This window comes from Thamnophis elegans, chromosome Z, assembly GCF_009769535.1.
Source record: "Thamnophis elegans isolate rThaEle1 chromosome Z, rThaEle1.pri, whole genome shotgun sequence".
NCBI classification, from domain to species: Eukaryota; Metazoa; Chordata; class Lepidosauria; order Squamata; family Colubridae; genus Thamnophis; species Thamnophis elegans.
Genome location: NC_045558.1, coordinates 93,675,671 through 93,700,154, shown reverse-complemented (window position 1 = coordinate 93,700,154; position 24,484 = coordinate 93,675,671). Strand labels below are relative to the sequence as shown.

Sequence of the window (24,484 nt, the reverse complement as noted above, 5' to 3'; positions counted from 1 at the left end):
TCCTTGCCTCTCCCCAGATCCGGATGAATCAGGAAGTCCCGCCTTCAGGGTCTCGTAGTAAAATTTTCGGGCTTCACAGACGGAGTTAATGCGGTGTTTTTGGTTGCCAAATGTAACTGTAATACCAGCTGGGACTTCCCATTTGTATGGAATCTGAGAATTTCTGAGTTCTTCGGTTAAGAAAGCGTACTGTCTTCTTGTTCTTAATATTTGAAATGGTATCTCTTTAAAAACAATCAAGTCCTCCCCATCAATTATCAACCTCTTTCCGTAAAGCCTCTGTATTATCTCATTTCTAGATTCCCTTGTAGTAAAGTATATTATTATGTCCCTCGGAAGCTGTCGCTGTTTTGCTACCCAGGAATTCTGGCGGTAAATTCTTTGAATCTGCCAATCAAAGTTAAGTCCCGGACTTCCCACCAAGCGACTGAAAGCCTCAAAGAATGTCTGTTTCAAATTCTCCTGTTGGTTTTCACGCAGTCCTCTAACTCGTATAGCAAAGGCAGCCTTGTTATAATTTATCATGACAAGTTCTTTTTGGGCAGATTCAATTTCCTGTTCTAACGTTTGGATTTTTGATATCAGATTAAGATTAGTTTCTTCCAAAAGTTCCAATTTGTCCTCCGTTTCAGCAATATAATCTGTCATGACTGTCATTACTCCGATCATATCCTGCTTTGCCTGAGCAATTTTAGCATCAAATTGATCACATAAATCCGATATCAGTTGATTAATCTCCTGTCTGAAATCATTAAGCGTTTTGAGAAGGAATTCTTGTGTTAGCAAATCTCCCGTGGAGGGTGTAGGAGACAAGGGCAGCGACTTCATAGCAGTTTTTGGAGATATGTTATTAAGGAAGCGCTTCTGTTTAGGTTTGGGAGCCATTCCAGAATAAGAATAAAAGACAAGCAATCAAGCGAGCCAAAAATCAAAGTCTGTGCTCCCCTCAGTTAATCTTTTAGCAATTAGTACGGAGAAGCCTTCAGGAGGGTAGGGCTTACTAGGTACGTCACATCAAACACAAAAGCTACGAGATCGCCATCTTGTGACGCAGCTAAAAAAGAAAGGGAGCCTTTTGCGAAATTGAAGCTGGTATTTTAAATAGTAATAGAAGAAATTCCTCGGGAATGGTCCCCGCCCGGATTGGCTTTTAAATAGCTTAGCTTTGTCCTGGGGGGGGAGGCAATCTGCCTAGGCTGCAAAAAAGGCAGCGCGGAAAACTGGCCGGAGTAAAGGCTCAGCTAATGTTGAATCTCTTCTCCATTCACAGCAAAAAAAAAGCTATGAATTACAAAGAGATCCTAACGACTGACCTCCTCTCTGCCCCTTTCTGCCAGAAAGGGGAGATATCTATAGATCTTATAAGATATACGAACCAGAGTCCTGGCAGGAGCTTTTTTGAGCTCCCGACGGCGGCAGCTCCTCCCCTCGAAGCCCCTGAGTCCTTCTTTTAAATCTCTTGATTGTTTATGTCTGCTTTTCCTTCCCTCCCTCCTCCTCTCCACAGTGTTTCACAAGATAAATCGACTTTCTGAGAGCATATGTGCACCCCCAATTATCCTAGTCAACAAGCTGGGCAGATACCCACTTTAAAGAGCTAAATAAGAAAATAATCCTAGTCATGTATCCTAGACGTGATGGCGAACCTACGGAGCCATATCTGAGGGCATGCATGGCATTGCCCTATGTCAGCTCCTGTGCGCACTCACGTGCTGGTCAGCTGATTTTCAGCCTTCTGGAGGGTGGGGGGAGGCCGTTTTCACCCTTCTCAGTCTTCAGGAAAGGCTCTGGAGCCTGTGGATGGCGAAAAACCGACCCAATGGGCCTACCAGAAGTTTGGAAATGAAACTGAATCCGGAGAGCATGCGCAGGGGGGAACACTGGGGAGGTTATATGTGCATGTGTGTGGGGGGGGAGGGCATTGCATTAGGGTGTGGGCACGCATGCATGCCCTTTTGGCACCCAAGCAGAAAAATGTTTGCCTAGAGCTTGCACTGATAGCTTGCTGGAGCAGCTAGGTGGAGCCAAATAAACCTCAAAACTGGGCCTAACTAAAGGGATGTGGTGGCTCAGTGGCTAAGATGCTGAGCTTGTCAATCAAAAAGGTTGGCAGTTCAGCAGTTCGAATCCCTAGTGCCACGTAATGGAGTGAGCTCCCGTTACTTGTCCCAGCTTCTGCCAACCTGACAGTTCAAAAGCACGTGAAAATACAAGTAGAAAAATAGGAACCACTTTGATGGGAAGGTAACAGTGTTCTGTGTTTCTTCGGCATTTAGTTATGCCGGTCACATGACCATGGAGACGTATTTGGACAGCACTGGCTCTTCAGCTTTGAAACAAAGATGAGCACTGCCATCTAGAGTTGGGAACAATTAGCACATATGTGTGAGGGGAACCTTTACCTTTTAACTAAAGGATGCTGGCAGGTGCCTTAAAAGAAAAATATAAGAAGTCAGCTTTCATCAGACAAAATAATTTGTTTGAATTTAATCTGCTCTTATTTGATCTTTGGAACTGACCACAAAGACTAGCCATGGAGCATGCTCAATGATTTGAACAGTGCCACAATATATTGAAATAATACAGGTTATTACATAAAATTAGATAGGATATTTAACTGTCAGGAGGGACACAATGGCTCTGTGGTAGAAGATGCTGAGTTTATCTTTTGCTGGCTCCCTCAGCTAAGAAACAGAGATGAGAACTGCCTCTCTGCCCCTGGACAAGAGAAATCTTTACCTTTAGAATGTGTGCTCTTCTGTCTTGCTCAATGAATGAAACAGGGTACAATGCACCTTTTTGGATGTGATTTCCTGGTCATTGCTGTAAAGTTTTCATTGCCCAATTTTGGTTCCCTCTTCTTTCCCATTCTGTTGGTGTCATGCCCATGATGTAGACTAGACCAAGAAACAAATTCTTCTTGTTGTTAGTTGCGAAGTCATGTCCGACCCATCGCAACCCCATGGACAACGTTCCTCCACGCCTTCCTGTCCTCTACCCTCCTCTGAAGTCCATTTAATCTCACATCTACGGCTTCAGTGACTCCATCCAGTCACCTCATTCTCTGTCATCCCATTCTCTTTTGCCCTCAATCTTCCCCAGCATTAGGCTCTTCTCCAGTGAATCCTTCCTTCTCATTCGGTGGCCAAAGTATTTGAGTTTCATCTTCAGGATCTGGCCTTTTAAAGAGCAGTCATGGTTGATCTCCTCGAGGACTGACCTGTTTGATTGTCTTGCAGTCCAAGGGACTCGCAGGAGTCTTCTCCAGCACCATAGTTCAAAGGCCTCAATTCTTTGACACTCAGACAAACAACAAATTCTACAGAAGTCTAAAACTACTTTTATAATAAGATAGACTACAGTAAGAGAATCTGGCAAGTCTTATTCAAGTTTGTCCTCAATTTACAACTGCAATTGGGACTGGAATTTGCATTGTAAGTCATTGCAGTTGTAAGTCAAGACAGACCTGATTTTACAACAATTTTTACAGCAGTCATTAAACAACTTCCTTGGTTGTTAAGCAAATTCAGCTTCCCCAGTTAGTGTTTTCCAGCCTGGTTTTGCCAGCAATTGGAGAAAAAATATTGGAAATCATTGTCACATGACCACGAAATTCTGCAGCCATTTGAAAATGTGAGCTGGTTGCCAAAGTACCCAAAATGCAATCACCAAATCATGGGAAACGCAGTTGTAAACTCAAGGACAGATCATAAGTAGCTTTTTTGAAGTTTATTGTAAACAACTGGTTAAATGTCCAGCCGCAAGTCAAGGATTACCTGTAGATGGCAAAGTGTTTGAAAAACAGTATAACTTGTTGCCATGAAGGAATCTTCTTCTAGGAAGATATCTGTAGCACTTCTTCAGGTTGATTTCTCCTGATAGCCACTTATGTGGTCAGGAATTACTTAGGTAATTATCAGTTAGGTTGAAGTTAACTTTGTTTCTCCTTCTCTATTTGGGCAGCTATTGCCTCCCCCCCCCCAATGTATTTGCTAAAGTTGTAGAAAACTTGTAAACTTTCTCAACATTGGCTCTCTTCCCATATCCTGGATATCACTATCAATGTTTAATTATCACCTCCATCCCATATGAAGTTGAGGGCAAGGTGTGGAGCATGTGGAGAGGGGAGGTAAAATTTAGTGCAGAGATCAATTGTCAGAGAAGTGTTGCTTTTATGGGAGCCTCTGGTATCAAGTTGTGGCTGTTGGAATAACAGCACTTTCATCTTTATCAGCTTTGCTAATACAAAGGGCCCTTCTTTTCTTTACTGCTGCTGGGATTTTAGTGTGTTTTTGCTTCATCACAACTGCTTTTTCTTTCTCTGTTTGTTTGTGGGCTTTTCGGGGTTGCACACCAGAGGGTGCTTTGGTCATTGTCACTGAGACTATTGAATCATCTCCTGACCTTTCACCACTCTCTTTAATGTTTCAGTGACTGGCCATAAGGTTGGGAAAGGAGCAACCTATTTCTTCATCTGCAGTTCACTGAATCTACTGTTCCTTTGCATGTCCTATTTTGCTTCCCTTCTGTCTTTATTTTCTGTTGGGTTTTGATTTGGTTCTTTTTTTGAGGGTGGGGGGTTCCTCCAAAGACTGAAGCCAATAGTGAATTGCTGCTCTCTTCCAGTAAGTAAAGCCAGGTTTAGGTTTCTTTTGGAGGACAAGAAGGAAATTCTGTTACGGCCCTGCCTTCTTCCTAGTTAACTTACCCTGTTGGATCTGATGTCTTATCCTTCACAGTAAATCCAACTTAACATTAATTCAGCACTCCGCCTACTGTATTATGGAAGCCTTCCAGTAACATACAAAGCACCTTTGGTCAGGAAGTACACAAAATAGATTTCATGGACACAAAAAAATAATTTTGTGCATGCCCTTTCCCCCTGGTAGTGACTAATAAGCTTGCTTGGTTAAGAATCATCATTTTTCTGGCGAAGCTTCTTTCTTTCTTTACCTAGATAATTAGGAGGAGGTCATTAATGCATTTTGTGCTGAAGCAGTTTGAATAGCTAATCAGCAATTCAGTATTGCGGGCACTCTGGCAGGATCTGTTTTGTGTGACAATTTGCATGGTTGAAGTGTATAGACTTCACTCAAAAATTCACAATCTGTGTTGAAAATGTACTATTGAGGAAGAGAGGCACTTCAATTCCAGAAGTGATAATAACTTGGATTTGAAGACTAGCCATATCACTTCCTACATAAAAAGAACATTACTGTATCTCAATGGGTACATAAGATCTCTCCTTCATGATATTTGATTACTGCCTGAATATATTCTCCAACTAGACTTTTACTATGGCTCCAACACCACCTGCTCTGCATAAAGAGATATCAGACTATATTTATTCAAAGGAAGTGCCAATACCATTTATTCAAGAGATTTCACTACGGATATTGTACTAATCCTGGGAAAGGACAGATTGTCTCTGCCTAATTTTAAATCTCCACAAAGTTAAAACTTAACTGGTATATCACTGAATTCTCTATCTTCCTAGCTTATTCATTTTTTCTGGAGAAAGGGATAATTCCAAACAAAGAACTGGCTGGCAGAGTTGTGCAGGACTTCAAATACAAGGGAAAATATGCTTTGGAGTGTGCAATAAGGCTGTGCATGTTGCACTTGATGGCCACACTTTAGGTCAGCTGCATCTTCTTATGGGATTATGTGGTTGCCTTCTGCAGTTATAGTACAATCCTGTGAAAAATGCATTTAGTTTATCTGCACAAATTATCTAAAATATCTTTTTCCCTTTGAGCTACAGCAATCTACCTATATTTTTTCCACAAAATAATCTGTGATATTTAGGTAGAAACCAGAAGAATTCTGAGACAGAAAGATAAAACTAGGGGTTGGCACTTGACTTAACTTACTACAGGTAGTCCTCACCTTACGACTACAATTGAACCCAACATTTCTATTGCTAAGTGAAACATTTGTTACAAGAGTTTGCCCCATTTCACAACTTTTCTTGCCACAGCTCTTAAGTGAATCGCTGCAGTTGGTAAATTAGTAACAGGGTGGCTAAGTGACATTGATTTCCCCATTGACTTTGCTTGTCAAAAGATCGCCAAAGGTGATCACATGACCTCTGTACACTGCAACTGTCATAACTACGAATCAGTTGCAAAGCATCTGAATTTTGACCATGAGAATATTGCAATGCTAGTAAGTGTGAAAAATGGTCTTCTCACTTTTTTCATTGATGTTGTAACTTTGAACCAGCACTAAATTAATTGTTGTAAGTTGAGGATTACCTATATTTAGTTTTTTAAATTAAAGGAATATTCAAAATAAAATCAGTCACGTTTAAGAAAATCATCTACCAATGGTTTCATATTTATCAACCATGCCAATATATTAAGAATTTATAATAATTAATCTTATATTTTATTTCTATCTCTTCCCTGGTCACTTAGGTTTGGTGGCTACTCCCTTCTACTAATATGCCAATGATTGAATATTAGGATAAAAGCTCTAAAAGCCACACCTATAACTCTGTGAATCTTAAACCTATGATTAGGAAATTCTTACAGCAGACATTGGAAGTTTGCACATGTGTTTTCACTTACTTGACTAGAAAAGTATTTTTAAGGAATATCACAAACGTTTTTATATTATGAGCATAAAGCAGAATTAGTTTGCACCATCTTTGCATCTGATGATGAATAATAATGTGATTATCACATTTAAAATGCTTAAAGCTGTCAAATTTGGGCAATTGCAATCCTAGTCAGCTTTGGTATTCATTTTCTCAGGTTATCTTTAGGTTGGGAGAATTTGCATATACTAATATTATTATTTTTACAAAGGAAATAGCAATAGCAATAGCACTTAGACTTATATACCGCTTCATAGTTTTACAGCCCTCTCTAAGCAGTTTACAGAGTCAGCATATTGCCCTCAACAATCTGGTCCCCATTTTACCCCAGGGGTGAAATCAACTTACCTTAGCTACCGGTTCTCAAATGTGAGCGCACGCGCTTCGCTCACACATGCCACCTCCATGCATGTGCAGAGTGTCAAAAATGGGACATGATTATGTCCGGGCAGGTAGGTGGAGCCTCCTATTGCCACCGCTACTAGTTCGCCCAAACTGGATAGAACCGGCTGAATTGCACCACTGTTTTACCCACCTCAGAAAGATGGAAGGCTGAGTCAACCTTTAGGCAGTGAGATTTGAACAGCTGAACTGCAGCTAGCAGTCAGCTGAAGTAGCCTCCAGTACTACACTCTAACCACTGCGCCACCTCGGCTCATATCTGCTGAAAAATATATTAGGGGTTACAATAGGAATAAAGTATACAGAGAATATTTGTTTTGATGCTGGGAAAAGATTACTAGTTGGAAGGAAGTGCCAGAATACAGGACAAGAACTTTTCTGTATTGCACCACCCAAATTTGTTGATTTTCTTTGTTTTTATTCTAGTGATGAAACAAATTAAACCCTGGCTTGTAATCTCCCTACTGCTGATAAAAATAAGAGTGCAGTCAAGAAAAGTTTGGTAAAATCTTTAAAGACAGGATCTTAGCCATTGGCTAGGACTAAGAAAGAGAAATGTGTGGATGAAGCCTAAAGCTGTCACTTTCACTCAGGCTTAAGAGGGCTGGATTATTTTATGCGCCCCAATTGGAAGTCATATGCAATCTACGAGCTGATGATCTAGTCAAAGGGAGCTTTCCTCTTGTCAGTTTTTTTCAGCTGAAAAAATATGAGAAGAAGGCTGACCTTGACAGAAAGGAAAGGAATATTTAAAGAAAGAAAAGGCTTTTTCGTATGGGAAAATGGAGAACAAATAGTTTCCAGGCTATGTTCTGTTTTTCAGATATTCAGTGGTTCAAGAATATGAGACCTGAGAGATGTCCTATAGTGGTAATTCATCACATTTCTTCATATAGGAGACCAACCTATAAAATATATCTTAAGACCATAGCAAATTAGGTGGTGCCATAAGACAATTCCTCCCACAAAGGAGACCAAGACCAAATGTTTGTGTTTATTAACAGCCTTTTGAATCCTGAGCCACTCTTCAGAGATATTATCAATGCCCCCATTCCCATTGTCTGGCTCAGGAGGTACATGAAAGCAATCTTCTGCAGCACATAACATACTGTAAAATCAAAAGTAAAAAGTAAACAATAATGGAGGAATGATTCTACGAGCATCCTGAAAACAGCAAACTTATTGTGGATTTTGGATTTCAATTATTTGTACTTTACCTTAATCTTTATTAATGATGTACAGTTATTAATACTACGTGACTGTGTTTATGCTAAGCCATAAATGCCTGTTTATAATTTTTTAAAAAATCTACCTCAACTGAATTTGCACACCGTGCCAAAACCAATCCAAAGCTATATGAGACATACCACATTTATATTTTGATTGAATCCCACCCTCAAGGTAGGAGAGTCTCATAGCAAAGGTCCCTATTGCCACTTTTGTAGTACTATTATACATTCTCTGAAGCAGTGAAAAGCTAATCCTCACTGATTTCAAAAAAGCTGAAAAGAATTGGGCTGCCTCCCCACCAAAGATTTAAGAAGCATAGAGTGAACTGGGAAGTCAAAAGAACATTTCAGAAGGCAGCAATGCAAAGCACATTCAGCTTATGTGCTTATGGCCAAGAAAACACCAAGAATTGATTGCAACTTAAGGAGACTTTAATTCACGAGTGTAAGGAATGTAATTTATTCCTCACCCATAATTCCTTGGACAAATTTATGCCTTTCCCTCTTTTTTTCCACATTTATCTTCTCAATATTTCTTCTGGAATATTTTGCAAAGTGTCACGGTTGACCATGTTGAAAAGAAAAATGATTTACAAAGTATCTCTTCATTTGCATAAATGATTAGTCATTTCTTTCTTCCTAGGGGTGAAAGTGAGTGACTGGCTCCAAATCACCTCTGGCTTCATATCAATGCAGGCCCAGAACTCAGTCTCTTGACTGGTAGATGTAACAGTAAGTATGTGAGAAAGACCTTGAGAAATGGGGGACAGAGATCTTGCCTAGGGAACAATTAGATAAGAGTAATTAGTATAGGGTGAGGGTAGAGATCTCAGTGGCATAACAGATGGCGAAAGAGGCTCAGACAGGATCCTCCCTAACTCTTCAGACTGTAAAAGAAATGGCAGAAGATTTGTACCTTCAGATTTACAAAATTCTGTTACTGCAGCCTTACGGTAAAGTAGAAGCTGCTGGGTCACAAATGGAGATCACATCCTCACTTAGTGTCTAGTGGTGATTTTCTTAAAGATGGCAACAGGAACTGTTGCTAAGTGATGCAGTCATATAACATTATACTGTAAAACCACATGTAATGAAAATTTTGTTCCTAATTGCTGTTATTAACTGAGGACTACAATGAATTATCTTAACAATATATATTGGCACAAATTGCTTACTCTGTAGTAACTGTACGTATAACATTATTAAATAGCAAGAAGTTTCATTAAAAACATTATACTATTATTACTACAGGCTACATGAAGCAGGTGTCTTGGTAGTTCTCATTCAAGTGAATTGATTTTTACTTCTAGAAAGGTGACTCCATAATTTAGAGTGAGGGGTTATTGTTTTGTTAAAACGCTTTTATGAATCTTTTCAAGTGCCTTATCAAATACTTACACAAACCTAACTGAATATTTAATGGAAACCACACTTCCATTTAATAAATAGACATAATGGCTAGTAACATTTCTATATCTATTAATTCTTGAGGGTCCACTGTGGCTTATCTTTTTTTAAATAACATGAGCCACCTATATTTTTAAAAGAAAGGTTTCTGGGATTGATAAAACAACCGTGAAGTGAGAGGACTGCCACTCCCATCCAGTTTTTCTCCAATGCATTTGAGTCCTGCCTCAATGTACATTGTACGTTTTCCTTGCTGTAGACAAATCAAATCTCTGATTCATAGCTAAGCATGGGAACACGTAAGCATGGGAAGGGGGGGGGATGAAGAAGGATTTGGAAATATTATTTTGCTCACTTTCACATCAAACCCGATGGTTCTGATAGCTTTCAATTGGCTGCATAATGCCTCCAGAAAAACATCATGTAATGTGTTTTAATTATGCAAGTCTTGTGTTTGTACATATGACTTATGTGCAAACGTAAGCTAGGATACACAGCAGTATCCTAGGTGTATCAGTTCAAATCAGCTCATTGTATCTTCGGATTGCCCTAGCATAGTTTTGGAGATGTTCTTGAAATTTAACAGCAAACCTAAATATATTACCAAACAAGTTATTGTTTTAACAATAATCTATAAAGTATATACAGAACCTATAAATAAAAACTAAATACATTATGTATAGCTAATGTTCAGGTAATAAGAAAAATTAAATATTTTAAAATTTAAAAGTATTAAAATGTTTCCTCCTTTTGGTCTGGTTTCTATGGAGCAAGCCAAGTGGTTACTATATTTGTTAGATGGTTCTATTCCTTCTTTTTCTCCTATATTTGTTTTCCGATTCTGTGTGGGCTAACTTCTTATGGGACTATTTTATATGCAAGAATCCTTGTCCCTTTGGGGTTAACTTTGTATTGTTCTGATAAAGTACTCTTTCCTCCAGTGACTCCAACTGTAATTATGCAGAGTTTGCTATTTTTCACAAATTAGGGATGTCTCCATTTCCTATTTGGAGCTTCACAAAGAATATGCTTTTCCTTGGATCTTGCACCATCAGTAGGGTGGTCATGATAGAAAGCCTTCTTTATGCCTGCTGTAAATGTTCAACTTCCTAAAAAGGAGATTATTCTACCCTTCCTTTAAAAATTGTAACTAACAATTCATCAATATTTGGTAGATGAAAACCTCACACTGGATATAAGCTGTGCAAAATTTAAAAATTCCCTCAAGAAGAAGAGTCTTGCAAAATTCTATACGTGGGGAAATGGCAATGCAACCTGTGTATTTCTCTACTTTAAGAACTTAAGAAAAGGTGGACGGTCTATAATATTCTGAGAACATTTGATGTTTAGTAAAAACTGACATTAAACAGACTTTGAGCTAATCAATTTGGAAGAACAATATAATGTGGTATAATATGGTTTAAATATCTTTTAATTCTCCTTTATAATGTTTTATTTTATAATAGCTGCCTTGAGTGCCACTCATTAGAGGAAGCACAGAATACCATTTCTTTAAATAAATAAATTTAAAACAAAAGCATATTTCTCCTTTAGATTTTCACCATCATTAAGGCTACAAGAAATGTTTATTGTTTAATTAAATTGCTTATGGCAAGATAGGAATGTTGATATCCAGAAATGAGCTGTCTTCATGAAGGATAAATGTAGGACCATATCCACCCAACTGCTTTGCTGTATTCCTCTTCCCTCCCAAAGGCATTATGCCGCCGTAAATTGTGCTGTCTTATACTGCAACCAGAATAGGTCAGCACTATGCACTCTTTACCAGACAACGTAACAACATCCCAAGGGCTCTGATTGGTTTTCTCAGCTGAAATTCCATCCCTGCCCAAACTCATCCATCTTGTGAAAAATCTCCTTCAATTATCATGCATAATGTTCTGGTTACTCTATGCTTTTCTTTTCTTCCCTTTTCCACTGCATTGTCAACTGGTTTTGTTTTTAATTTCCTAAAAAATGGGTCATTGGTCAGCTGTTTCCCCAGCAACTATAGATGGCAACAAAGGGTATTTTGTATCTCTTGGCTATCCTCTAGTCTAGTGTTTGTCCAAATTTGTGCAGTCAAGATACAGCCTCTGCTATTGATGAGCTGGAGTCTGAGAAAGATGTTAACTGTGGGAAGTCAATGTGAGACATATAACTTGCCCTAAGTACATAATGTAGGAAGAAGAAGCAAGGATCCAGGGAAGCCACAAAGATTGGGAAAGAAATTCCCTTCTAGGCAGGCTGCAAAAGTTAAAAAAGCAAGCCCTTTCCATTACATATCTTAAACAAGGGATGAGATGGTCAGATTTTATTTATTTCAGTTATTTTTTAATTTGTTCACTGCCTATCTTGGCAAGAATGGACTCAGCCAATAAATCTTTTGGAGCTTGTGTATAAACATTTGGAAAAATGCCTAGGTTCACTCTACTGGCCCGTCAGCCCCTGAATAAAAGAGGAACAATTCTCTATCTCTACCCCTGCCCCAACTATCTAACCCTCTCTCAACAGAGGCTCTTGGCAGCGGTACTAAGCCTGGATCTGAGGTTGAGGCCCAGGCATCAACTTCAGTTCTAGCACTACTGCTACCACTCAAAAAGGTCACCTCATGACATTCCCACGGTTCAGTGCTCCTTAGGAACTGTCATGCCCTTATTTTCAGATGGCATATTCTTTCCGTTGATAGGTCCCTGCAGCCTACCTGAGACTGAACCAAGTCACATGACACCTGTTTTTTTTTACTTCAGAGAACACTCTTCTATGACCTCTGCAACTTCCAAAAACCATACAAAAGCATACCCTATTTTCATGCATTTCTTGACGCTCCAGAATCCATGCAACATGGTCCTCTCATGCGACTTTTGGAGGTCATGCGAGAGCACACACCATTTTCACACAGTCCCCACAATCTTCAAAAAGCATGCAAGAATGGGGAATGGTTTTGAAAATACTGTGTTTCCCGAAAATAAGACAGGGTCTTATTTTGGGGAAAATATGGTATTCTCAAAACCATTAATAAGACCTCCCCAAAAATAAGGCCAAGCATTTATTTCGGGGGTCAAAAGAGAAAAAAACCTCGAAATGAACTCTTGGCCTTATTTTCGGATAAGTCTTATTATTTTTAAGGTGCAGAAGGTCCCTGCGGCCTATGGATCAGCTGATCCAGAGAGGGCCAGAAGTTCTGTCTCTGTTTCTGGCACACTCTTGCCAGCCCTAGCATTGCTGGGCCTGCCACTCTTTTTGCAGCCACTACTAAGAGAATGGGCATGGTAGTTAGGATTTGTAGGAGCAACCTCCGCGAGGCCATTCCACATGGATGGCAGGTGCGTGTGGGTCATGTTCCCCCCTCCCCCAGAAAATGGTGAGACTGGCTGCGCATGCATTTAAATATTATGGGGAGGGCTTATTTTGGAGGGAGGGCTTATTTTAGTGCATGCACTCAAAAGTCTGATTGGGCTTATTATCCGGGAGGACTTATTTTTGGGGAAACAGTGTAACTGTTGTCAGGAATTAGTGTATGCTAACGTGTCAACCAAAATGTTGCAGCATGTCACCTTTGACATGCATGTCATAGATTTGCCATCGCTACTCTAGATCTATCCATTAACTAACCTATTTAATTTCTCTTTTAAAAAAGGAATTGTGGAAGCCTAAGTACTGGCTTCTCTCCCAAACACGCATAGGATGGGCAAAGAGGGCTGGAATGATCAAAGCAATTGGAGGTATAAGATTGTTGGCAGGAAACATTTTATTTCAGGTTGTTTTTCCAATGTTCACCCAGGCACTATACACTGTCTGCACCCATCACCCAGGCAGAATTTTAAGGAAAACACCACTATACACTATGTTGCCAAAAGTATTCGCTCACCTGCCTTTACTCGCATATGAACTTACTGTGACATCCCATTCCTAATCCATAGGGTTCAATATGACGTCGGTCCACCCTTTTCAGCTATAATAGCTTCAACTCTTCTGAGAAGGCTGTCTACAAGGTTTAGGAGTGTGTTTATGGGAATTTTTGATCATTCTTCCAGAAGTGCATTTATGAGGTCACATACTGATGTTAGACGAGTTTACATGGCCTACCACTTCGTGGCTGAGTTGCTGTCGTTCCCAAACACTTTCACAATCTTATAATACAGCTGACTGTGGAATATTTAGGAGCGAGGAAATTTCACGACTGGATTTGTTGCACAGGTGGCATCCTATCACAGTTGCACGCTGGAATTCACTGAGCTCCTGAGAGCGACCCATTCTTTCACAAATGTTTGTAAAAACAGTCTGCATGCCTAGGTACTTGATTTTATACACCTGTGGCCATGGAAGTAATTGGAACACCTGATTCTGATTATTTGGATGGGTGAGCAAATACTTTTGGCAATATAGTGTATTTCCAGTCCTCAGCACCTTAAGTAATCCTTGGACTGCCTTAGCTGTAAGTGGACACAGAACTATAGGCTTAGACCCAAGGACTGTGTTAGGGAAACAGTGGATATCTGTATACCAGAGCAAGGAAACTGTGTATTTGTCCTAAAAGTGAATATAATACCTCTGATAGGATTATTTGATTACTAGAAACAATAATTCTGAATGACCATTGGAATTATACTCAGTGTACATGAATTGTTAGTCCAAGAGCTCAAAGCCAGACAGATTGGTAAAACAATTCTTAAAGAAATAATCTTTACTGTTGTTAGCTTTCATGATGGTATAACTCAGTGATGTGCAGTCAGGGGAGGCAGGGGAAACAGGATCTCACCACTGTCATCATTAAAAAAATTAAAAATTAAAAGGAAAAAGGCTGAGGTAATTGCTGCCAGAGTCACAGTGGATGACTCTGCTTAATGCTTAACTGTTTAAAAAAGCCTCTAAAAGAGTGCCCTTCACAGGAGGTGGCGGGAGAACCATGTGCCTCATTTAGTCTGACTTTATGATCACTCGAGCAGAGTTAAGCAAGGGTTAAAAGCCGAAAAATTCCTTATGCAGATGAGGCATGTGGTTCTCTCGCCTTCTCCTGTAGAGGGTGTTTTTTTAGAGGCTTTTTTAAACAGTTAAGCAGAGTCATCCATTGGGGACTCTGGCAGCAGCTAACCCAGCCTGACCTCAGCAGCTCTTGCCTTTTTCCTTTTATATTTTTACATTTTCATCATGGCAGACAAGAGCAGAGTTGAAATCCTCTGTGATTGTGAAACAGCTGAAAAAGGTATGTGGGTTGGAGGGAGGGGGAGGAATTCACAATTAATGTAATTTGTAAGTAATTGTAAGTAATTTGTGTGTGTGTGTGTGTGTGTTTTTCTTCACTCAGAGGGAAGGGGGTAGGAGAGGCAGGGAGAGCAGCCCGCCAGCTTTCTTTCTCTGTGCCAGGGAAGCCCGGGGCTCAGTTCTAGCGCCACTGTGGGCTCTTCCCGTGAGGCGAGAAGGACCACCGAGCTCAGGTGGTGGGGAACGGCAGCCGGCCCCCGACTCCGTGGGACGTCCGCAACGGGCAGCGCCCAGGCTTTGGTCTGCCGGCCGACTGCGCCACCTGCAACGGCAGCCCCGGGGACGGCTGGAAGATACCACGTTCAATGGGGGCAGGATGCGAGAGGAGCCGGACCTCAATTTGCAGCCCCGAACCTAGACCGCCTCCTTCTCCTGTCCTAGATGTATACTGTGTAAACTTCTCGCCCGGTAGGACTTTGGGGCGAAACCAGGTCAGTGATCGGAAGGCGACCGAGCAGGAAGTGTTGGCAGCCCATTAAAAGCGAGCCACGTGGGACGCCTCTATGTCGGGCAGAGCAGCGGGGCGGCCAAAAGCCGCTTTCTTTCTTTTTGCCTCAGCAGCCATAAACCTCACCGTACGTCACTGGTATAACTCAAAAGAACACACACAAAAAAAATCCAGTATAAACTAAGCAATATTTTTCAAACTTGGCAACTTTCAGAATTTCTCAGCCAGAAAGCTGGATGTGGAAGTCCACACGTCTTAAAGTTGCCAGGTTTAAAATACAGTTTAAAATACAATCACGTAGAAAAAGTGATTTTTCACATATCTGATGTTAACCCCCAATCCATAAATATTTGTAATCTTTCTGACAGCATCTGTTTCTCCTTCAGAGATTCTATGAAAGTCAATTACATTGTATAATTGTTTTTTGATAGTTCAATCACTATCAGTGTCATTTGCTTTTCACATTTCAAGGGGGTTCACTTCCAAGTGGATTAGCTGAAGCCAAACACAGAACACAGTTTGCTCATATTTCAAATTATTAGCTAATAAAAATATTTTTAAAATGCTGGGACATTCCCAAAGAAACAATGATGTTATTTACAGTTTGAAGGTTTTCTGCAATGAGGCCTATTTTAGATAGGCTCGGAATTGTGCATTTTTAAGAATTTAATGTATATCTGGGTTTGGATTTCTGAGTATAGAAATCTGCAGTTTGTTTCTTCTCATCAGAGAGGTAGATGAGAACAGGAACGCTGTATATATATATATCTTTGGCAAGGAAGATTCTTAACCATTTTTTTGCATTGCAATTTGGAAAAATGGAGAAACAGGAGATTAGTCTCTCCTCTAGCCTGCACCAGCTCTTTTTTTTGCAAGTGCTTTGCAATGATCAGAAGGTTTGAGGGGCAGGGGGAATCAATGTTAATTGAAGATCAACCTTTTTATCCAGACCTGTGTACCGTTTTATTATTGTGGTTATTACAGTCCCAATGAACACTTTTAACTTTTGAAGCATTGTGTGTGGGATGTTTATTGTTGGAAACAATAAAAGGACAGTAAAAAGCTGTTGAAAAACATTTGGGAAAAGCTAAATGTCTGCAGAAAGGAATTGACAGCCATTCAATAAGCTGCAAGAAATCATCCACTTTGCTGGCAATCTTTTGTGGATCCCTATACAAGGGAGACTGACCATAGAGGCAGATGTCAGATGAAGGCCCTCTTACTGAGACAATCAGATGTATTTTACGGAGCTAAATTTCAGCAACTGAACGCTAATGAAATCATACCAGCTCTACCCTAGCACCAAACAGGACAGCACTGCAACTTAGCTTTTCCTCAGTTGCATCCACATTGTCCTGCTGTTCATTTTATCTGATAATGTTAATTGGTTCTGTAGAGCTCTGAGGTCATCATTCTTTGTGTGCTTTCTGATTAGCTAGGATCATTCAACAAAGCAGTGGAAAAAAACTCTGCAAAACAGTAAATCGCAAAACACAGTAGATGGAACTAATGAGTTCAGGGAAAGAAAGGTTCAAAGGCAAACAGTTTATGTTCCTCAATTGTGTTTCAAAGAATTTTCAAATTTGCCAGTTGACTCAAATGATATTCAATTTTCCACCCATAATATATATTCCGTTCACAAGGAATAAAATGATTTTAGATGCAAAACTTTCTGAAGCCTTAGTTTTTCAGTATACTTCTAAAACCTCTAAGGTGATGATAGAAAAAAAAGGGCAATGAAACCAAAATAGGAATTCTGCATTCTAGGTTAGTATTGAGTTAGTACTCAGCTAACAATGCCTAAGTTTGTGTCCTAATATTATTGCACTATTACCCCAAGCAATGCAACCAATCCTGTGGAGCTCTAAGTGAGGAAATATAAGCATTTTTATTCTAAGTCAACCTAACAGAATCAGCTCAAGCTTTGTATATATAGAAGGATGGATGTTAATGTGGCTCTGGTGGCTTTAACAATAGCTCTTATTCTTTTGTCTTTTAGTTCTGTTCAAAGAACCTCTTTTAAATCCTATTACATTTCTCTGATTTCTCTAAAACATAACCCACTCTCATTATACTAATGTCACAAATTCCAATTATGATGCTCCCAATCCAAAAAAGAACTCTGAATTCAAAAGCAGCAATTATTCTGAAAACATCAAATGGCCAATAGTAAGAATGCAAATTCTCCATTGATTCCCAAACACTGGAGAATGAGGGTCAGATGTATTTTGGCTCACGTTGTTTCCAATAGTTGTTGCGTTTTCTTTTCACTTTGCATCTGGGGGGAAAAAACTGAAAGAAACCATAATTTATCAACCCCTGAGCTCTGCTAACAATGGGGATGGCGGGTGGGGGTGAGGAAGGAGAGAGAAAGGAATGGAATTTTGCTGCAATGAGAGTAACATAACTTGAGCCCACTCTGCTCAGTAAGGCACTAAATCAAATGACATCCAAATGATATCAAAGTCATGATGATTCTAGTAATGAGGCGTGTTCAACATTCAGCACTCTCCCTGCGTGTTCCCAGAACCATGGCATTGTATCCTGGGACATGGCCATTTCCAATATCTTCCTGCAAAAGCTTTCACTCTCCAGGATCTTACTTGTCTCCTGTTTATCTAACATTTTGCCACTTAAAAAAAAACAAAACAATTGCAAACCTTTATTTGGGCTTTAAATTTTCTGTTGCTAAAAAAATTCTCTTTCCCTAGCTAGCAAAACCTGTCAGCTGCCATTATAATCATAGATGCGTTCAGCCATCACAGGCAAATGAGCCCTCATAGTCTCTCTTTCGGGCCAGCTGTACCCTTCACAATTCTTGCCAAAACTTTCTCTGGAATAGCTTATCCCACCTCCTTTTTCCATGTCAAAAATAAATAAATAAATAAATAAATAAATAAATAAATAAATAAATAAGAATAGAAAATCAGAAACAATTTTCAGAAATATGTTGGTTTCCTACTTTATTTCTGGTTCTGCGAATAAAAGGATGCTAAACACAGCAAGATTTACTGATAAATTATTTTTTCCTTGAAATACCAGATAATGGAATAATTTAGTATCTTTTGTATGTTCTTATATCTCTTCTAGGTTTTGAAAAAGATGGATAGATGTTAGATTTATTTCCTCAACCTGATGCCCCTGCATAAGTCAAATTACAGCTGCCATCAGCCCTAATTGATATAGGCATTAACGATATAGAGGAGAAATGAACAAATCAGTTAATTTCCATTTCTTCAAGTAAATCTAGCCTGGTTTGTCAACTTTGCTATTTAAAAAAAAAACAAAAAACTTCACTAAAATATTTGCATTTATTTACGAGCACTTAACCCATTATTTACACATAATGTTCTCTAATATAATGCATTTTTGTTCTTCATTTTCCTGAAGAGGTACATTATGTATAAGCTTTTTCCTAAATTTCCTTAAACTTATTTTTAATTGGTGAATTATAATATTGCAATATTCAAATACCGGTAATATCATTTTTAAAACTGATGACTAATAAGGATTTTGTATATTATTCAAAAATGCAAAGTTAGATACATTCACATTCGAAATGTTCTATAATCCCTCCCCTAGTATGGACTAGAGATAATGTCTGTGGAACATCAACACAGCTGAAGTTCATTAATTAAGAAGTACCTACGGTAATAGTATTTAGTGCTTTCATTTTTGGAAGGGCAAAACAGATTCACATTGCCAACTTAATAAAAGCCAATTATTATTAGAAATGTATAGCTAATTCCAACAACAGATAAAGGTGGTTAAACAAATCATGTATCAATTGCCTACATAAATCAATTTGCCTGCATCATGACACACTAGGTGCTGAGAAATCCCAGGAATGAAGAAGTAGAATGTTGGTCCTACCTGAACATTCTTCTCAGCATGGCACAGGACGGTCCAAATGTGGGTTGTTCAATCCTTATTTGCCCAAGAGACTGAGCCAGAATTGAAGCCATGCCTCCAGCTCCCCCTGCTGACTTCCAATTCCAATGAGGCACAGCTTCAACTAAGGAAACAAAAGAAGAAGAGGCCCTGCCCACAGCATTAATAGCCCTGGAGACCCAGACCTAACACATCAAACAAGGAAGGGATCTGGACCGTCCTGCGCCATGCTGAGAAGAACATTCAGGTAGGACCAATGTTCCTTCTCCAGCTGATGGCGCTGGAGGGTCCAAATGTGGGACATACCAAAGCGGCAGTCCCTAGGGTGGGAACTCATTGGTCAGTGGTACCCGAGGGAGCAAGAACTCCCTGAAGCACCCTTTGACCGAATGACGCCTCAGCAGATGCAAAAGCATCCAATCGATAGTGCTTAATAAATGGCAATAGCAATAGCAATAGCAGTAGACTTATATACCGCTTCATAGGCCTTTCAGGCCTCTCTAAGCGGTTTACAGAGAGTCAGCATATTGCCCCCAACAATCTGGGTCCTCATTTTACCCACCTCGGAAGGATGGAAGGCTGAGTCAACCCTGAGCCGGTGAGATTTGAACCGCTGACCTGCTGATCTAGCAGTAGCCTGCAGTGCTGCATTTAACCACTGCGCCACCTTGGCCCATGGCGATGGGAAAGCCCATGTTGCTGCTCTGCAAATATCCTCAATTGGAGCCTGAGTGTTCCATGCGGCCGTGGTGGCTGTGCTTCTAGTGGAATGGACCATTATTCCTCGTGGCACCAGCTTACCTCATAGGCCTGGGCAATGCAAGCCCTTAACCACTGCCCAATGGTAGAAGAGGACACTCTAGATCCTATTGCTGATGGCTGAAAAGAGACAAACAAAGCTTCCATCTTCCTGGAGGATGCTGTCCTCTTGATATAAACATAGAGAGCCCTCCACACGTCCAACTTGTGCCAGGTTTTCTCTTTCTATGAACGGAAGACAAAAAATCTGGAAGAACTAACTTCCCATGAAAATGGGAATTTATCTCGGGGATGAAAACCGGATCAAGCCTCAGCACGACTGTGTTAGGATGAAAAATACAAAGGTCCCCTCTGACCAATAGATGTGTTGGTGACCAAGAAGGCCACCTTCAGGGTAAGGAACTGCAAGGAGACCGTTCTCAGACATTCAAAAGGGAAAGCCACGAGAGCCAGAAGGACCGTGGACAAATCCCATGATGGGAACCTGTGAACTACCGGGGATCGGAGATTAGCTGCCCCCTTTAAAAACCTCTTCACCACTGGGTGATGACTCAGACTTTCCCGACCGTCCAGCACCAGGACCGTGGAAAGGGCCAAAATCTGCCTGCGAAGAGTATTATGCGACAGGCTTCTCTCCAACCCATCCTGAGGAATTCCAGGATGTTAAGCAGCAAGGGGCGCTTGCGGTCCACCTGTGCCATACTGCACCAATTACAGTAGGTAGACCATGTGGTGTTGTAAATTCTGGTCATGGAGGGGCGCCTAGATGCTACAATAGTCCATATCACCCACAAGGAGAACTTCTCCTTCTTCAAAATCTCCCTTTGAAATGCCAGATGGACAGCCGGAGTCACTGTGGCTCTGGATGGACCAGGACTCCCTGGTGAAGGGAGATCCTCTCTTGCGGGATCCTCCATGGTTTGGCAATAGACAGACCTACTAGGTCCGCGAACCAAGGTCTGCATGGCCAATACAGGGCAACCATGATTACCTCTGCCCCTTATGTCACTATCTTCCCCAGCACCCCTGGAATCAGTGGAAGAGGGAGAAATGCATAAAGCAACCTCCAGGGCCACTTGCTGTGCAAGGCATTGTTCTCCTCCATTCCCTGAGTTGGGAACCTCGTAAGAAACCTGGGGAGCTGGGTGTTTTCTGGAGATGCGAAAAGATCCACCTCTGGCTGTCTGAATCTCCGGCAGATCTCCTGGAACAGCTCCAGGTCCAGCTGCCATTATGTCTGGTCCACTGTGGCCCTGCTCAGCCAATCTGCTTGGTGGTTCGCCTCCTCAGAGATGTGTTCCACCTTGATGGACAGCAGGTGTCTCTCTGCCCACAGTCCCAGACGTTGAGACTCCACTCAGAGGGCCCGGAAATGCGTGCATCCCTGCTTGTTTATTATTTATTAAATTATTATTTATTAAATTTATAGGCCGCCCAATCCCGCAGGACGTGCGCCTTTGTAGGTATCTTGTCTGTCAATAGCAGGATATATTTGTGCTCTACAAGGGCCTGAAAGCGTCGAAGGGCCAGATGAGCCGCATGCAGTTCCAGTCAATTTATATTATGAGTAAGGTCCGAAGGGGACCAGCAACCCTGGGCTAGCAAAGTGCCCCCCCCCACCATAGAGGCTCGCATCCGTGGACAGGGTGAGTCTTTCTGGCTCCCTGAACACATACCCCTTAGCCAGAACTGGAGAAACCCACCATTTTAAGGAAAGCCACACCGGTGTGTGTGTGTACCTAAACCCAAAAGGGGGAGGCGCTATGCTTGCTCCATTGGTACGGAAGGAGGAACCACTGAAGCGTTCTAGCATGGAGCCTTGCCCAGGGAACCAAATCTATACAAGATATCATCTTCCCTAACAACTGTTTCCACTGTTAGGCCCAGATCCTCAAGGGACCGCTCCGGCGACTCCGCCTGTAGTAGGATGTCATCTAAGTAACAATGTAGTCTGATGGGAACTGTTCTGAGATGAGCTGCTAGAGCCGCCAGGACTTTCATAAATGTCCTGGGAGCCAAAGACAGTCCAAAAGAAAGAGCTCTGCACTGGTAGTGGGTACCAACATAGGAATTTCCTCTGTTTGGGAAAGATTAATATGTGAAGGTAGGCCTCCGTCAAATCAATAGACATCAAAAAGTCACCTTCCCGGACACCCTCCAGGATGGCGCGAAGGGATGCCATCTCAAACTGTTTGTATATCAGAAAACGGTTCAATCTTTTTTTTTTTTTAAATATATTTTATTCATTTTCACATTCCATTTTACAATCTCTTATATACAGAGTATTTGCTATAAGAAAAATAAAAAAAAAATAAAAAATAAATAAAAAGAAAACACAACTCATCATTCACAACCCCACCTGACACTTCCATCCTCCATACACCCCATCTACCCCCTCCAACTTTCCTTTCCTCCCTCTAACGCTCCCCTCCTACTTCCCTTTCCCCTCAAACCTTCCTTCTCCCCTTACTCCCAACACACCCTCCTTGCATTCCCCTTACTCCTTCCTTACTCCTCCCTCCTCTTTCCCTCTACCTCCCTCCTTGGTGTATTCCTTTATTCAAGTGTTGTTTATTATAATCTGATAAAAAGTAAAATAAACCAAGGGAAAAAATTTTTTTTAAAGAAAGAAAAGAGTAAAAAAAAAAGGAGAAAAAAAAGAACAACCGTATATAAGTGCATTCTTGTTCTTATTGAGACTATGTTAACACCCACCCACCCACCCCCCAAAAATCCCCATCCCTACTCCTCCTGACTTCCCAGGGCCCACACCTGGCACTGCCTTCTATCTAAAGTATCTTATATTGATATGGATTAAAAATAAAAATAATATATTAAAGGAAAAAAAAACAAAAAAAAAAGAAAGAAAAGAACAAAGAAAAAAAAAAGAAACTCTTTGTGTTAAGCTCAGCCCCCCATCTTTATCTATGCTTAAATAGTGTAAATCATTCTATCTATATTTTATTCTCGTCTCTTGCTTCTTTGTTATTTACCCCGACCTCCTGTAGACTCTCCCGTTCCTCTTCCTTAACCTTGTATTCAGATAAACATTTATCCAAATTTATAAAATAATTTCACCAAGCTTTCCCTTCTAATAAAAATTAGATAGCATAGATCATTCCACATATTCAAATAATACTTTCAACAAAAATCAGTTTACCTTCCGTTTTAAAATTATCTCATCCAGCTTTCCCTTCTAACAGAATTTAAACAACATAAATCATTCTGCATTCATTTTACATATATACATTCAGTATCACCCCACCAATATACGTAAATCATTCCGCATGCATTTTACCCTCATCCCTTGCTTCTCTAATATTTGCCACTATCAAATTTATGCAAGCATTAGTTTAAAATCTAGCTCAAAATAATTAGTTTCAACAAAAATCAGTTTACCTTCTATTTTAAAATAATCTCTTCAAACTTTCCCTTCTAACAAGATTTAAACAGCATAAATCATTCTGCATGCATTTTACATATATACATTCAGTATCACCCCACCAATAAGTTCCCCTTTTTCTGCCGGAGAGAGGTCGCAAACCCCCATTCAATCCACAACTTTGGTAAATATTTTAGAATGTCTAAATCCTCAAACTCCGCTTTTCTGCTTCTCTGAGGGAGGGGGAGCTACCCCCTCCATCTTGCAGCCATGTGGTCTGTTGCTTGCCTTCTCCTTCGGCTTGTCTCTCCTCTTTTCCAAGTGAATCAGGAAGTCCCACCTTCAAAGTCTTGTAATAGAAATCTCGAGCCTCCGAAACAGAATTAAGACGAAGTTTTTGATTCTCAAATGTGACCGTAATGCTGGCTGGGGCCTCCCATCTATATTGAATCTGTTGATTTCTAAGCTCTTTAGTTAAGAAGGTATAGTCCCTTCTTGCCTTTAACATCTGGAAAGGTATTTCTTTGAAGACAATCAAGTTCTGGCCATCAATTCTCAAACTATTATTGTAAAATTTTTGCACGATCGCGTTTCTGGATTCTTTTGTGGAGAAATATATAATTATGTCCCTCGGGAGCTGTCGCTGTTCCGCTACCAACGAATTCTGGCGATAGATTTTCCGAATCTGCCAATCAAGGTTAAGTCCCGGGCTTCCCACCGCATGGCTGAGGGCTTCAACAAAGGTCTGTTTCAAATTCTCTCGCTCCTTTTCGCGAAATCCTCTGACTCTTATTGCGAATGCCTTCTTATTAAAGTTTATCATAACGAGCTGTTCCTGAGTGTCTCTAATTTTTTGTTGTAAAATTTGAATATTAGTAGTCAAATTAGAATTAGCCTCCTCCAAACTTTCCAATTTATTCTCTATTTCAGCGGTATAATCTGACAGGGCAGACACGGCTGCAAACGTATTCGCCTTCATTTGGTCAATTTTAGACTTTAAATCACCATATAGCTCGAATACAAATTCCTTAATTTCTTGTTTAAAATCATTAAAGATTTGAAAAAAAAATTCCTGTGTTAAGAATTCTCCAGTAGAGGGC

General features: G+C 40.4%; 1 protein-coding gene across 1 annotated transcript in view; it reads right to left on the bottom strand.

Moving 5' to 3' along the window:
- ZNF385C (zinc finger protein 385C) overlaps positions 1-24,484 on the bottom strand; it is a 121,392-nt gene that overhangs the window by 80,880 nt on the left and 16,028 nt on the right. The window lies entirely within an intron of this gene.